The sequence below is a fragment of the Macaca nemestrina genome, chromosome 5 (assembly GCF_043159975.1).
Source record: "Macaca nemestrina isolate mMacNem1 chromosome 5, mMacNem.hap1, whole genome shotgun sequence".
NCBI classification, from domain to species: Eukaryota; Metazoa; Chordata; class Mammalia; order Primates; family Cercopithecidae; genus Macaca; species Macaca nemestrina.
The window spans coordinates 99,952,427-99,969,984 of NC_092129.1; the positions used below are offsets into that span (position 1 = coordinate 99,952,427).

General features: G+C 39.5%; 1 long non-coding RNA gene across 11 annotated transcripts in view; it reads right to left on the reverse strand.

Moving 5' to 3' along the window:
- LOC105496129 (uncharacterized) overlaps positions 1-17,558 on the reverse strand; it is a 563,517-nt gene that overhangs the window by 384,624 nt on the left and 161,335 nt on the right. For all 11 annotated transcript variants that reach the window (XR_011623573.1, XR_011623578.1, XR_011623577.1 and 8 more), the window contains exon 3: positions 4,871-5,100. This is a non-coding gene — a long non-coding RNA (uncharacterized lncRNA). The remainder of the gene's footprint in view (positions 1-4,870; positions 5,101-17,558) is intronic.

Below are 17,558 nucleotides of genomic sequence, written 5' to 3' on the forward strand. Positions count from 1 at the left end.
GAACCAACCCAAATGCCCATCAGTGATAGACTGGACTAAGAAAATGTAGCACATATATACCATGGAATACTATACAGTCATAAAAAGAGATGAGTTCACGTCCTCTGCAGGGACATGGATGAAGCTGGAAACTATCATTCTCAGCAAACTAACACAGGAACAGAAAACCAAACACTGCATGTTCTCACTCTTAAGTGAGAAGCTGAGCAACGAGAAGTGGGAGTTGAGCAATGAGGATACATGGACACAGGGAGGGGAACATCACACACTGGGGCTGGTTGGGGGTTGGGAGGCTAGGGGAGGGATAGCATTAGGAGAAATACCTAATGTAGATGAAGGGTTGATGGGTACAGCAAACCATCATTGGCACATGTATACCTATGTAACAAACCTGCACATTCTGCACATGTATCCCAGAACTTAAAGTATAAAAACAGAAAGGAAAAAAAAAAAAAAACAAAAAACAGAAATCCAACAAGCCACTAGCACTAGGTGAATGACCTCATACCAGCAGCATAGTATAGATCTAGCAGATTAAAAAACAAATCTTCAGGGAAAAAATCAAGTCAAAGCAGCATTATTTCAAAGTTGTGTTAATTCCACAAAAATAATCTATATTTAATTTAAAACATTACAATGAGGTTTCTTCAAAAGGCAAAATCTTTTCTTGTCAAGAGGCTTCAACATTAACAAACAGGCTGAGTTTGAACTTCATAGCTTTACCTTATTTTTCAATTATGTTGTTATTTTTATTTGTGGTTCTTAATATGCTTCTGTCACCATCACAAAACACTGGGGAATCCTCCGGCCTTTAACATAATACCAATTAATTCACTTAGTAACCCAGAACTGCAAGTCTAATGTCACAAACTGAGGATTACAAGCCTTTTGGAGGGGAATTGTTTTTATTAAAACTATTTTGTCACCTTGCTGAAAAAAGCAACAGGATTATGACATCATGGAGGAAACAATTAATAAGCTTGCATGGAAATTATCTGCTCTTTGCTTATGTAACCACAGAAGTTTAGGATAAAATTCCGGTTGTGTTGAATGTAAACCAAACAGCATTTTTGTGACTCCAGTCTTCTCAAATTTTTCTAGGAGTCCCTAGAGGGTGTCTTTTCTGGGTACATGAAGTAGGTCTTTGAGTCTCCTTGTGATGATTACTATTTCCTCCTTTCCCTCTGGATTACTGAAGGCCTCTTGCAGAAGGGAGTGAAGCCTGGCCCACCAATGCCTGTACCGTGGTGCCAGTTTTACACCATTCCTACTTCTTTGCTATTCCACTTCTGTATTATTCTAGCCATATGTTACCTTGTGTGCCTTAATATGGTTCAATTGTACCCTTTTTTAATCTCTATGCCACAATATAGAGAATCTGAAGAAATGAGACCTATGCCTTAAAAATATCAGAAAAATTAGTTAACAAAATAGTTGGGTAGGTTTTTGTTTTTGTATTACTATTTCATTTTTACTATCACTTTTGTAAAAGCTCCTCTTCCAAGGGCTCACGTTGAAATAGGTGACAGTATGGTCTCCAGATAATCCAAAAAATCACTTTCCTTTATATCTTAGTCTATTGTCCTTGAGCCATATTTACATGTTTACTTTTCTTCCCTTAGAGTAAATTCTTCCTAGAAATCTCCTGAATGCCATGGGCAAATAAGACCCAAGTGAACCAATCCCTGTGATGACCACAACTATAAACAACACTCCCAAACACACCTCCTTGCTCAGAGGGCTCATAGACACTTTCCAAATCTCACCAAAGTGAAGGGAAACTGCCAGCTCCTGATCAACCAGTTTGGCACACAATTCACGTAGAAACAGTGAAGGAAATCTGCTTTGGGCTGTTTGGCTCTTATTTCAGCATTCTATCTCAGAGTACAACATTTTCAAAGTGGGCAAAATTGGTCCCAATTGGGCACAATTTCACAAATATATTCTCTCAACACCTCCATCCTTGTGGCTTTTTTATATCATCTCCTATAGAAATGGTCACCTCCTTGTCATTTTTATTCTTTAGTACTTAATCCCTATATTTTCCCCAAGTGTCACCTACAGGGACCAGTTAACTGTCTTTGTGACTGGGCCCTGCTGGTGAAGAGCTCACTAAAATAGTGAAGAAACATCTTAGGTTAATTGGACAATGCATCGTGAGAGAGAGAAAGGGAGTTTAATCAGTAACTTGAGTCACATTTTATTATAAAGAGTTATAAGACCATTTCTCTATCACACCATGTGTGCCAAGACTTGAAAACAAAAGTCACTGATTCGTTCTTCCCTGCAACTTTCTGTACCCAAGGAGAGACTGAAAATGTAGCTCCTACATGCCTATTTTTTTCTCACTCAGTTGTATAGATGTGACCAGAAACTAGTAAATACTATTTCCATTTTGTAACTAATTCCAGAGGTGGTTTCAGTTTCAATAAGAGTTTATTTAGTTCTGTTTCTTGGGAGGAAGCATTTGGCATGGAGCATCGTTTTGTGATTATATGGATCCTCTCTATCTAGCGCAAAGAAAAATCCCTGCAGGCTGCCATGTCAGCAGGCAACAAGGATGTCACAGATGTTAGTGGGTTTGTGATGTGGTATCTGTTGACATTTCAAATGTGTGCTGTCTCCTCCAGGAACTGCACCAAGGCTTTCAAAAAGTAAAATCTACTAATTCTTTTTCTCCAAGATAAATGTTTGATTTGTCCACACTTTTCAGAATACTTATGTTATTTAGTTTTCAGACAAGCTCTTTGAAACCTCTTCATAGATTTAAGCATCCTTAGAACTGTGAAAAACTTTTAAGGTTTTCCAAATCATTTTATAGACCCAAGGAGTTTCAGTGACTGGCTTAAAGCCTCCAGGCTACTTGTGGCAAAGTTGGGACAAGTCCAGTGCACCTAATAAGCAGTCCTAACTATAGTTGGTTTTTTTCCTATCCAACAAGAAGCATTACATAATTAAACCTCTCTCCTCTGAGATTGCACTTTAATGCATTGAAGGCAGTGGTTGATTTTGTAAGAACAACCTGTAGAAAGTGCCTAGAGTTTAATGTGAGGAGCCTGAGATATCAACTTGTTTTGGTTAACTGTGATTCTATCCAAGTGATTTCAGCTCAGTTTTGTCCTTCATGAGAATGAGAATCAAGTTGGTGTAGTGGCTTATCTGCAGGGCTATGTGAGGTCATCATTTTGAAAATAGATTACAAAGATAAAATGGTACACTTAGCATTTTATTATTATGGTGCATTTTTATTTCTTTTCTTTGTGACAAAAATTAAAAGATTCCATTTAAAGGTATGCAACAGTGATTTATTAAAATACCAATACTGCTTTCAGATCGCTTACCCATGTAAACATTGGGTTCTTAAGAAATCCCTGAGCTCATGAAGCCAAGAGAGGAGGACTATGTCTATTGGTTTAATTATAGTATCTGCATTTTTTGTAAGGGTTAGACCTTGTCCTGTGCTTCGTGAGATACTGTGTCTCTAGTTTCACTGTTCTTTACACATCTCACTCTGGTGCTGTCTCCAAGTCTTGGTCTCACCATTTGCCAGAGATGCAAAAAACTCATAGTCAGAAGCATGTCTCAGTTTTAGGTGTGGCCCACATTTGTTAAAACCTAATAATGGAACCTTCCAATTGAATAAAAGTAGGAAAAAGACACACTATACATTTCAGTAAAGATGTGAGATCTATGACATCTAAATCAAGTTTTCCAAGAAATATTTGAAGCAAGTCCAAGTCGAATGACAAATGAATGTCGATAACTAAATTAAAAAAGGAGACACTGAGGATCCACATATCCACATGTGACCCGTTCTAGCAAATTGAGAAGTGGTCTCTCAGAGCCTAAGGCACCACTTTTTAAAACTCGGATTTTCTTACCAGCAACTGGGTCATTCTGAAGTTGACCTAAGTGACCCTAAGCATTACCTCTAGGTGTCTCTTTCTTCATATCTAAGAGAAGGTTAATATCATTCAGTTTTGAAATTCATGGACTGAAACATAAAGATGATTATTTGTTTAAATGATTATGGTATTTTAGCATTTCTGATACATACCGTACGTTCAGTTTGGATTTTGCAGTGACTTCTATTCTCATTTAATATTTACTTAAATAAGATTTCTCTGGAACATAGCTAGCAGTCAAACATATTCTGAATGGATTAGAATCTGATATGAAAAGACTTTGGCTAAATAACATTGTTCAGAATTCTTGGCTATATTAGCAGTAGTTTGCATTTTAATAGGAATTTAGGAAAATTGGTCTTGGCTATACTGAAGAAACATCATAATGCTCTAAAAAGCAATAGTTTATTTAGCAGAAATATAATCTTAGATGGGGAGGGAAGACTCAGTAGTTCATATAACAATTTCAAATATCAGTCTTAGTATAAATCTGTCTTATGAAAAGTATTATTCATTCATCTTAGGCTTCAGTCTTCTCAGAGCACCCATCTCTCTTCTAATACTTGTTGACCTGTTTGGGCACTACACAGATTCATTCAGAAACCCAAGGGGCTCATCCTCCTTTTATCTTTTCTGTATTTTTAGGTTTATCAGAGGCTTGAAACCCAAATATTTCTGGGTATTTAATCCATATATATCCCTTTCGCCTTTCAAACAATCATATTTGGCATAGCAGGTTGTAAAATATGTAGTATTCAGGGGTTCCTGGGCAAAAAATGTGAATATTAATGAAGAAAGCACAATGAAAATTATGTTAAGTTTAAAAGATCTGTTATAAATACTTAAAGAATGAGAACCACTATATTAACTAATTCTTTCTGTATAACAAATCATCTCAAACTCAGTGGCTTAAAGCAACAAACATTTATAATCTCACAGTTTCTGTGGGCTAGGAATCTAGATACCTCTTAGTTGAGTCCTCTGGCTCAAGGTGTTTCACAAGGCTACAGTCAAGATGATAACTGCCTTCTTCTCATGGCTTGACTGCATAAGGAACCACTTCCAAGTTCACTCATGTAGTTGTTGGCCGGATATAGTTCCTTGTGGGTTGTTGGACTAAAGGCTTCAGTTCTTCACTGGCTGTTGGTTAGAAATCATCCTCAATTCCTTGCCATGAGGCATCTCTAACATGACACTTTTTTCAACAGAGAAAGAAGATATCGAGAAAGATGGAAGGCAGTATCTTTTTAAATCTAATCTCAGAAATGACATCCTATCACTTTTGTCATCTTCTATTCATTAGAAGTAATTCCCTAGGTCCAGCCATACTCAGAGGTAAGGGGTTACACAAAGCCATGAATACCAGGAGGTGGGGATCATTGCCAGCCATTGAAGAAGTGGCCTACCACATCCCCATTGGAATCCCAGTGTAACCACCCAATGTGTTTACCTTGCCTACTGCCTGGACAAAGCTGATTTATCAAGGCATGGGAATTGCAATAGAGAAACAGCAATTTATACAAAGCCAGCTGTGTAGGGGGCTGGAGTTTTATTATAACTCAAATCGATCTCCCCAGTAATTCAGGAATTGGAGTTTTAAAGGATAATTTAATGGGTAGGGGGCCAGTGAATTGGGAGTTCTGATTGATCAGGTTGGAGATGAAATCATAGGGAATTGAAGCTATCCTCTTACACTGAGTCAGTTCCTGAGTGGAGGCCACAGGACCAGATGAGCCAGTTTATTGATCTGGGTGGTGTCGGCTGGTCCACTGAATGCAGGGTCTGCAAAATATCTCAAGCACTGATCTTTAGGATAAGCACTGATGTTATCCCCAGGAGCATCATTGGGGAGGTTTCGAATCTTGCAATCTCCAGCTTCATGACTCCTAAATCATAATCTCTAAATCTCCTGACTATTTTGTTAATCCTACAAAGGCAGCCTAGTCCCCAGGCAGGAAGGGGGTTTGTTTTGGGAAAGGGCTGTTACCGTATTTGTTTCAAAGCTGAACCATAAACTGAGTTCCTTCCTAAGGTTAGTTTAGCCTATGTCCAGAAATAAACAAGGACAGCTTAAAGATTAGAAGCAAGATGGAGTCAGTTAGGTCTGATCTTCACTGTCTCAGTTGTAATTCTGAATTATATTTTGCCTTTGCCTTTTTTGACAAATAGGTGAGGTTTCCCTCATACCTATACTCACCACAAGAGGACAGCTTCAACTCCCTATGATTTCATCTCTGACCTAATCAATCAGAATCCCAATTTACTGGCTCCCTACTCAACAAATCAACCTTAAAAACTCCACTCCCCAAATTACTGGGGAGACTGAATTGAGTAATAATAAAAAGGGCTGTTACCATCTTTGTTCAAAGCTGAACCATAAACTAAGTTCCTCCCTAAGGCAAGTTTGACCTATGCCCAGAAATGAACAAGGACAGCTTAAAGATTAGAAGCAAGAGGGAGTTAGTTAGGTCTGATCTCTTTCACTGTCTCAGTTATAATTTTGCAATGGTGGTTTCACCAGCAGGCTCAGCTATAAAAGCTAAACCTTAAGAAAGGGTTCTGACAGCAAAGGAGACAGACATTCTAACACCTTTGCCCTTTTTGACAAATAGATGAAGTATCCTTCATACCTATAGAAAAAAAAGCCAAGTTAACTCGAAAAAATGGTAAAAATTAAACTTCCAAATTTTATAAGTTTAGGTAAGCTTCCTAGGAAAAGTCTAGTTCTAGTTTTCAGAGATGATAGATTAAAGATAATGGGGATAAAAAGGGATGCTTAAAGCTGACATATTGGATGGTGTTAGCTGTTTACAATTGAAGAACCTGCAGAGTTTACTTCAGTTACCAATGCTATTTCTAGCTGAGCCATTTAATGTGGAGACAAATGGAAAAATTACCAGAGGGCATGAGGTCAGTGCATGAGGTCCCTCAGGGACCAAACCTTGGTACTGTAAGATGAAGGAACTCCTGTTTATTCTCTTGAATGACACAACAACAAATCAGAGGGTGAATAAGAGTAGCTACCCAGCAACGCTATGCTGTCTGTGCTATTAAAGACTTTTACCCCATCTAGGATATGGGAAATAAATTCTCAGACAAGCCACAATTTTGATACTAATCTTGAGTTTCATTTCAGTTGCTTCACTGGCTGGACTTTCTACCAGACTTACCAAAAAGGCACAAAAATGAGAAGTGTGTGGAACACAGATACAACCAAGGACCTGCCCTGAGAAAGTACAGTCTTTTGGGGGAGGAAGCTCTGTTTCCAGCAGACTTCAAGAAAAGGCAGAATGGTGAGAAATCCTGCATCTCAATAAATGCTGCTAACCTGATCCTTGAAGCAGGTCCACATGAAGCAGCATGGGAAACCCCTGGGAGCTCCACCTCAGAACTACGGAATTGGACTCTGAACTTCAACAAAATCCCCAGAGGATCCAATGCACAGTAAGGTCTAACAAGTGTTGCTATAATGAAATTTCAAAGAGCTTTGAGAGAACTGTGGGGAGGAAGACTAAGTTCAACTAAAGGAATCAGAGAATGTTTCATAGAAAATGTATCATTTGAGCTGAATCTCATGAGATGTGTGCTATAGTTTGGATATGGTTTGTTTCCCTTCCCTGAGTTTCATTTGAAATTTGATCCTCAGTGTTAGAGGTGGGGCCTGGTGGAAAGTGTTTGTGTAATGGGTCTGGATCTCTCCTGAATGACTTGGTCTCACCCTCATGGTAATGAATGAGTTTTTCTTGGTTTATAGTCCCCACAGCAATTTCCTCTAGGGCTGGTTGTTTAAAAGAGCCTGACACCTTCTTTCTCTTTCTTGCTTCCTCTCTTGCCATATGATTTTCACGCACCGACCTTCTGCTGTAAGTGTAAGCTTCTTAAGACTGCCATCAGAAGCAGATGTTGGTGCTATGCATCTTGTACAGCCTGCAGAATGGTGAGCCATATACACTTCTTTTCTTTGTAAATTACCAAGTCTTATGTATTCCTTTATAATAACGCAAATGAAATGAAATGAAATGAAAAATATGTATAACATCAACAGACATGATTTCAAAAAGAAGAAAAGATTTTCTTTGTGAGAAAAAAATGATAAAATCATAGACGATAGTCAAGTGCAGGAAAATGAACTGTTTGTTTTAGGAATGAAAAATATACAGTTAAATTGAAGCCCAATTACAATGGCCTTTGAGTATTTCCTAAGGGTACCCTTTTTTTTAACTTTATTCTCAACAGGGTGACTGGAATTTTTCAAACACTGATCAGTAGCAATAAGGATAAGTATCTGCTGGCAGTGTGGAAGATGTGTTGGTTTGAGGAGAGACCAATGACCCATAAATTAGTAGCAATTAACATAGACAGACATAGATTTAGGAACTGTAGTTCAGAGATGAGGTTCTGCAACACTGAAATTCTACAGCAGTAATGGAAATAAAGGAGAAGTGAGAGAAGTGAGAGGCATTTCATAGGCGGAATCCACAGCTCTTGGTAAGTGATAGAAGATTTGTGCCTGAGTAATGGGAAGAAAGGGGATGTTATTCAGGGAGAAGGAGTCATGAAAACATGAGCAGTTTTAGAGGAACAAGAGTTTGTTCTTGGCCATGAGATAATTGATTAAAACTTGGAGACTGTGAGCCACATTGTTGCTTTTCATGCCCTTTTCCTGCACTGCTACATTTTTTTCTGTTTTTACCACTCTCAGTCTTTTCAGTGTCCTCTTTTGAGGATTCCAGATGCCTGAAGAAGTCAGTGCACCTCAACCCAATCCACAAAGATTTTATCTTTTTATTCTGGCTCAAGGTACAACATGGAGGAAATTCTGATGAGCAAATTACATCCTTGTAATTGCCTAGACTGCTCTGGACTTTAATTTCATATTGAACAGAGTAAAAAGGACCCCCTCTCAGTAGGGAGCCTGGAAAAATTAGTTATGTCAGATTTCAGGAAAGAATGGGAAGAGCATAAAAGAATGTTGGCTGTTACTCTAATTTAAAAGATCCACAGAATCTTCAGAGATAATTCTACAAGGAAAGAAATCAATAACTTTTTTTCAGGTAACCCAAAACGTTTTTACTGACTACAAATGATGAGGTAATCATGTTCTAATTGAAAAGAATATTTCCTTTCCTTTGTTCATGATCTCATTCTTTATGAATCACCTCATTCCTGTTATGAGCCAAATAACAATGTTTTGGTCAACAATGTACCATATATATAATGGCGTTCCCGTAAGATTATAAAGCCCTATTTTTAGTGTACTTTTTCTATGTTTAGATACACAAATACTTACCATTGTGTGACAATTGCCTGCATTATTCAGTACAGTAACATATTGTATAAGTTTGTGGCCAAGGAACAATAGGCTATACTATACAGCCTAAGTTTATAATAGGCTATCCCTTGGGTTTATGTAAATATACTATATAGTCTATTCTGTTCCCACAATGATAAAATGACCTAACAATGCACTTCTCAGAAGCATCTTGTCATTCAGCAATGCATTAATGTTGATGCATTTACAATACATTGAGCTGGGCAAGATGGCTGACTAGACACAGCCAGGTAGAACAGTTGCCACCAAGGGACCAGTAAACTGGTGCGCTCCTAACAGATCTTCAGAGAGAAGGCTTTGAGAGTGGACAGAAGGAGAACACAGAAGTTAGGCTGAAGGTCGAGGAAGCTGGAAACCCTTCATGAGGCTACCAACACTAGGACTCATTCCTGGCCCCCCATAACTCCAGGGAAACAGGTGAGTTGAACTGGAAAGGAGCAACCCACTCTTACTGCTAGTCTCAAGAATTCTGGGCCTCTGGAATCCTGGCAGGAGGAGACTCCTTGCCCACCACAGACACTTGAGTTGGCAGGAAAAGCTGCTTAGAGAAGTGATAGGGGCAGCACTACAGAGCCCATAGGATTTGGTGTGGGACCATCTATAGTGGAGCACAGCCCCCTAGGCTTGACTTGCTTGCATAGGAGACTTTAGTCCTAGGAGAAGTGCCATATCTGAACTCTGCAGAGTGGTCTTGCCCATCAGATAGAGCTGGTCTGATCTGAGGACCCCTTGGTCTCTGGTCTCTCCTAAGGTTACAGTCTGGCTGTGCCTTTTTGCAGTGCAGCCTCACCTGTGGGTCCACATCATAGTTCCTGTGCTGGAAGACCACAGCTGACTAGCAGAGAGCTCCAGCAGAGAGGCCATCATGGACACACATCAGCCTGTCGGCTCCCTCCCCACTCTGCAGCTTTCCCTGAGCCCACAATCACCCCCTAACCCCAATAGTGCTTTGCTGATGTGTGCACACATGATGGATCTTGCTTTCTTTGTCCTGCCAGCACACGTATGTGCATGCATCCTGCCCTGCCACTGATGCCAGCATGAGTGCACTCCTTACCCTTACCTCCACCTTACCACCATTACAATTGGAGCCTTGGTGGGCACAGAGCCTACCAGCCCCACCTCCACTAGCCCCCTACCCCTGCACCAACACTACTTTTGGAGTAAAACTGGGCATGGAGAACAGTGGACCCTTTCCCATCCTGAGCGGCCACCTTTGCCTTAATGCCAGCACTCCATCCCTGCACTAACAGCACCATCAGCATGATTGCATGCACAGTCGCCAGCAGGGACCCCCACACACCCCCCCAGAGTGGAAGAGTGCTGCCTCTACCACTGCTGCAACATTCATATCCTTGCACATCATCAGAGTTCTTGGGTGACCAGGTGTATTGTCAATGAGCAGCAATAATTTGAAAGGAATCATTTTTCTGAGCAGAGGGTCTCAACAGTGGGCTTAAAATATCCAAGAACCATGCTGTAAATAAAATTGTTATCATTCAGGCTTGGTTCTTTCATTTACAGAGCCAGACAGAAAAGAGTTAGCATAATTCTTAAGGGCGCTAGGAGTTTTGGAATGGTAAATGAGCATTGGCTTCAACTTAGAGTTACCACTGGATTAACCTCTAAAAAAGTCTGACTGTCCTCTGAAGTTTTGAAGCTAGGCATTGATTTCTCCTCTCTACCTATGAAAGTCCTAGATGACATCTTCTTCCAAAATAGGGGTGTTTCATCTCCACTGAAAATCTGTTATTTAGTGTAGCTATCTTCATCAATTATCCTAGCTACATCTTCTGGACCCTTGTTGCAACATCCACATCAGTACTTGTTGCATCACCTCGCACTTGCACACACCAGGCAAGCAATCAGTTTTGAAGTGGACACCAGCTTGGGTTCCTCTGATTCAATTTTCATACTGTCTATCTGGAGACAGCATCAGGTACTACAGATTGGGGGCTCAGCTCCACAAAACTGCCCAACTTCATAGGTTCTCAAGTCCTGGCCTCTGGAACTTCTGACCAATTATCTGCAGTTGGTGTTCACGTAATTTCCTCTTTGGGTTCAATTAATTTGCTAGAGTGACTCACAGAACTCAGGAAAGTACTTACTTTTACTGGTTTATTATAAAGGTTATTACAAAGGATACGGGTGAAGAGATGCACAGGAACAGGTATGGGGGAAGGAGTGCAAAGTTTCCATACTCACCCCAGGCATACCACCCTCCATTAACCTCCATGTGTTTGGCATTTCAAGAGCTCTCGGAACTGTTCTATTGGGTTTCTATGAAGGCCTTGTTACACAGGTGTGATCGACTAAACCATTGGCCATTGGCGATTGGCCATCAAATTAATTAACTTCAGCCTCTCTCCTCTCCTGGGAAGTCAGGGGCAGGGCTGAAAGTTAGCAAACTTCTAATCATGCCTTCATTTTTCCAGTTATCAGCGCTTATTTTAAAGCTACCTAGGGACTGCCAACCATCAGTCAATCAATAGCACACAAAAAGATAACACTTTGGGGATTCTAAGGATTTCTGGTATTGTATGCCAGAACAAGTCAAAGACCATCACAGGTCCCATCTCCAAATAGCATCACATTGGGATAGGGCTTCAGCATATGAATTTTTGGGGAAACAAAAATTCCATAACAAATAATACTTGATAGCAACCACAAAACCTTAATGGCATACAGCAATAAACATTTATTTTTGCCTTACGATTCTACAATCAGGTGATGTAGCTAGCTTGGCTAGATTTTCCCTGGGTCTCAGCAGGATTTACTCATGTGTCTGGCAGTTGGCTTGTTCTCTGCTGGGACAATAGGACCATGGGCCATTTGTTTTTTATTTTATTTTAGGATATATTTGGATTATTCTCCTAATGATGGCACAGAAGCAGGAGCAAGAAAACTCAGCAACATAAGTGTTTTATAAGGCTGTATTTACATTATTTATTGCTAAAATCCCTTTGGTGAAAACAAACTCACATGGCTGATTCCAGATTCAAAGTGAGAGGATGATACAAAATTATATGAGGATGAATGTAGATACAAAGACAGATGAAGAATTAGAGCCATTAATGTGACAATATATCACATACAGAAATATGTGCACACATGCCCTAAGAAACGTGTGAAAACATATCTAACATTATGATTTGTGTAATGATTTCTTACCTCCCAAAAGTCCTTCAACAGAATAGATTGTAAAATAGTCATGAAAATGAATAAATAGAGCTGTATATATACACATACAAAATAGTATGCATGAATCTTCTAAGCATAATTTACTTACATAAATTCAAAACCATGCAAAACTAATCAATAATGCTTGGGAATACAAAGAATAAAACCATATTTTAAAGCAAGAAAATTATTAATAAAAATTACTACTTTTAATCAATTATTAACAAAAATAAAAACCATGCACATGACTGTATCTCCCAGTGTAGTTTGGGGGAGGGTGGTATAGTAATTTCTGAGAGGGACTGCAAAGTAGATTTCCATGGTGCAATCTTCTACTTCTTTAGAAGGGTTATGCTGCTTACATGGATGGTCGCACTGTAATCATTTATTGACCTGTATATTTAGCAATTTTCCAGGTGTTATGTTTCATAATAAAAAGTACTAAAGGAAAAAAAAGAAGGGCATGCACTTCCTTTGTGGATTTTTTTTTCTTCTGGATATCATACAAAATCAGCTACCTGAACAGAATAAAAAAACCTACCAGGTCAATTTTCATCGATATCAGAAAATAAATGTAATTGTCAGTCTCTAAAACTGCAGAGGAGCTTCTAAAAGAAGTAAAAAATGGCTAAAAAGTTGCACAAGTTGCCTGCTGGGAGTTAGAAGAGGTGGGAAAGGAAATGCTGATTTCATTTTAACCTCACAGAGTGAATTGACTTTTGAAACTATGTGTATGTATAACTTTAATTTTAAAAATTGTAAAAGTTTATAAACTCAATGAAAGTATTTTAATAAGTATAGTTGTAATGGTATTGGAAAAGATCAACATAGTGGTTCAGCTAAACCTGTCACTGTTTTTTCCTGTGTGTGGGTGTCTCTAAGGGAGAATGAAAGTATACCTCTCCATGTCACTTTCTGTTATTTCCTTCTAGAATATTCTTGAGGTTTCATGAATGACTTCATATTGTTCATAAACAATTCTTATTTTTGGTGATTGTCTAAATCAAATGGAAAAAGAAGGACTGTTATTACAATAAGAATCTAGCAATTCCAGGGGCATTCCAAGATGGCCAAATAGGAATAGCTCTGGTCTGCAGCATCCAGCGTGATCAACGCAAAAGACGGTTGATTTCTGCATTTCCAACTGATCTGGTTCATCTCACTGGGACTGGTTGGACAGTGGGTGCAGCCCACGAAGGGCGAGCCGAAGCAGAGCGGTGCATTGCCTCACCCGGGAAATGCAAGGAGCTGGGGGATTTCCCTTTCCTAGCCAAGGGAAGCCATGACAGACCACCTAGAAAAATGGGACACTCTGGCCCAAATACTGTGCTTTTCCCAAGTTCTTAGCAACCTGCAGACAAGGTGATTCTCTCTTATGCCTGGCTCAGTGGCTCCCACACCCACGGAGCCTCACTCACTGCTAGCACAGCAGCCTGAGATTGATCTGCGAGATGGCAGCATGGCTGGGGGAGGGGTGTCCGCCATTGCTGAGGCTTCAGTAGGTAAACAAAGCCACCGGGAAGCTCAAACTGGGCAGAGCCCACCATGGCTCAACAAGCCCTACTGCCTCTAGACTCCACCTCTGTGGGCAGGGCATAGCTGAACAAAAGGCAGCAGACAACTTCTGCAGACTTAAACATCCCTGTCTAACAGCTCTGAAGAGAGCAACAATTCTCCCAGCATGGCGTTTGAGCTCTGAGAATGGACAGACTGCCTCCTCAAGTGGGTCCCTGACCCCCATGTAGCCTAACTGGGAGATACCTCCCAGTAGGGGCTGACAGACACCTCATATAGGCAGCTGCCCCTCTGGGACAAAGGTTCCAGAGAAATTGCTGTTCTGCAATATTTGCTGTTCTGCAGCCTCTGCTGGTGATACCCAGGCAAACAGGGTCTGGGTACCACCCAAAGATGGGGAGAAACCAGAGCAGAAAAGCTGAAAATTCTAAAAATAAGAGCACCTCTTCTCCTCCAAAGGATCATAGCTCCTCAATCGCAATGGAACAAAGCTGGATGGAGAATGACCTCAACAAGTTGACAGAAGTAGGCTTCAGAAGGTCGGTAATAACAAACTTCTCCAAGCTAAATGAGGATGTTCGAACCCATTGCAAGGAACCTAAACACCTTGAAAAAATATTAGATGAATGGCTAGCTAGAATAAACTGTGTAGAGAAGACCTTAAATGACCTGATGGAGCTGAAAATCATGGCACCAGAACTTCGTGATGCATGCACAAGCTTCCATAGCCGATTTGATCAAGTGGAAGAAAGGGCGTCAGTGATGGAATATCAAATTAATGAAATAAAGCCAGAGGAGAAGTTTAGAGAAAAAAGAGTAAAAAGAAATGAACAAAGCCTCCAAGAAATATGGGACTATGTGAAAAGACCTAATCTGCGTTTGATTGGTGTACCTGAAAGGGATGGGGAGAATGGAACCAAGCTGGAAAACACTCTTCAGGATATTATCCAGGAGAACTTCCCCAACCTAGCAAGGCAGGCCAACATTCAAATTCGGGAAATACAGAGAATACCAAAAGAAACTGTTTGAGAAGAGCAACCTCAAGACACATAATTGTCAGATTCACCAAGGTCAAAATGAAGGAAAAAATGTTAAGCGCAGCCAGAGAGAAAGGTCAAGTTACCCACAAAGGAAAGTCCATCAGACTAACAGTGGATCTCTCAGCAGAAACTCTAGAGGCCAGAAGAGAGTGGGGGCCAATATTCAACATTCTTAAAGAAAAGAATTTTCAACCCAGAATTTCATATCCAGCCAAACTAAGCTTCATAAGTGAAGGAGAAATAAAATCATTTACAGACAAGCAAATGCTGAGAGATATTGTCACCACCAGGCCTTCCTTACAAGAGCTCCTGAAGGAAGCACTAAACCTGGAAAGAAACAACTGGTACTAACCACTGCAAAATAGGCCAAATTGTAAAGACCACTGATGCTATGAAGAAACTGCATCAATTAATGGGCAAAGTAACCAGTGAACATGATGATGACAGGAAAAAATTCACACATAACAATATTAACCTTAAATGTAAATGGGCTAAATGCCCCAATTAAAGGACACGGACTGGCAAATTGGATAAAAAGTTAAGACCCATCAATGTGCTGTATTCAGGAGACCCATTTCACGTGCAAAGATGCACACAGGCTCAAAATAAAGAGATAGAGGAAGATCTACCAAGTAAATGGAAAGCAAAAAAGAAGCAGGGGTTGCAATCCTAGTCTCTGATAAAACAAACTTTAAACCAACAAAGTTCAAAAGAGACAAAGAAGGCCATTACATAATGTTAAAGGGATCAATTCAACAAGAAGAGCTAACTATCCTAAATATATAGGCACCCAATATAGGAGCACCCAGATTCATAAAGCAAGTCCTTAGGGACCTACAAAGAGACTTAGACTCCCACACAATAATAATGGGAGACTTTAACACCCCACTGTCAACATTAGACAGATCAATGAGACAGAAAGTTAACAAGGATATCCAGGACCTGAACTAAGCTCTGCAACAAGCAGGCCTAATAGACACTTACAGAAGTCTCCACTTAAATCAACAGAATATACATTCTTCTCAGCACCACATCACACTTATTCTAAAATTGACCACATTATTGGAAGTAAAACACTCCTCAGCAAATGTAAAAGTATAGAAATGACAACAAACTGTCAGACCACAGTGCAATCAAATTAGAACTCAGGATTAATAAACTCACTCAAAACTGCACAACTACATGGAAACTGAACAACTTGCTCCTGAATGACTGCTGCGTAAGTAACAAAATTAAGGCAGAAATAAAGATGTTCTTTGAAACTAATGAGAACAAAGACACCTGGGACACATTTAAAGCAGTGTGTAGAGGGAAACTTATAGCACTAAATTCCCACAAGAGAAACTAGGAAAGATCTAAAATTGAATCCCTAACATCACAATTAAAAGAACTAAAGAATCAAGAGCAAAAAAATTCAACACCTAGCAGAAGGCAAGAAATAACTAACATCAGAGCAAAATTGAAAGAGAGAGAGACACAAAAAAACCTTCAAAAATCAATGAATGTAGGATCTGGTTTTTTGAAAAGATCAACAAAATTGATAGACCACTAGCAAGATTAATAAAGAAGAAAAGAGAGAAGAATCAAATAGAAACAATAAAAAATGATAAAGGGGATCTCATCACTGATCCCACAGAAATACAAACTACCATTAGAGAATAGTATAAACACCTCTATGCAAATAAACTAGAAATTGTAGAAGAAATGGATAAATTCCTGGATATATACACCCTCCCAAGACTAAACCAGGAAGAAGTTGAATCTCTGAGTAAATCAATAACAGACTCTGAAATTGAGGCAATAATTAATAGCCTACCAACCAAAAAATCTCCAGGACCAGACAGATTCACAGTCGAATTCCACCAGAGGTACAAAGAGGAGCTGGTTCCATTCCTTCTGAAACTATTCCAGGTACAAAGAGGAGCTGGTTCCATTCCTTCTGAAACTATTCCAATCAATAGAAAAAGAGGGAATCCTCCCTAACTCATTTTATGAGGCCAACATCATCCTGATACCAAAGCCTGGCAGAGACACAACAAAAAAAGAAAAATTTAGGCCAATATCCCTGATGAACAGCTATGTGAAATTCTCAATAAAATACTGGCAAACCGAATCCAGCAGCACATCAAAAAGCTTATCCATCATAATCAAGTTGGCTTCATCCCTGGGATGCAAGGCTGGTTCAACATAACACAAATCAATAAACGTAATCCATCACATAAACAGAACCAATGATAAAAACCACATGATTATCTCAAAGATGTAGAAAAGGGCTTCAACAAAATTTAACAGCCCTTCATGCTAAAAACTCTCAATAAACTAGGTATTGATGGAACATATCTCAAAATAATAAGAGCTATTTATGACAACCCCACAGCCAATATCATACTGAATGGGCAAAAACTGGAAGCATTCTCTATGAAAACCAGCACAAGACAGGGATGCCCTCTCTCACCACTCCTATTAAACATAGTGTTGGAAGTTCTGGTCAGGGCAATCAGGCAAGAGAAAGAAATAAAGTGTATTTAATTAGGAAATGAGGAAGTCATATTGTCCCTGTTTGTAGATGACAACTGTATATTTAGA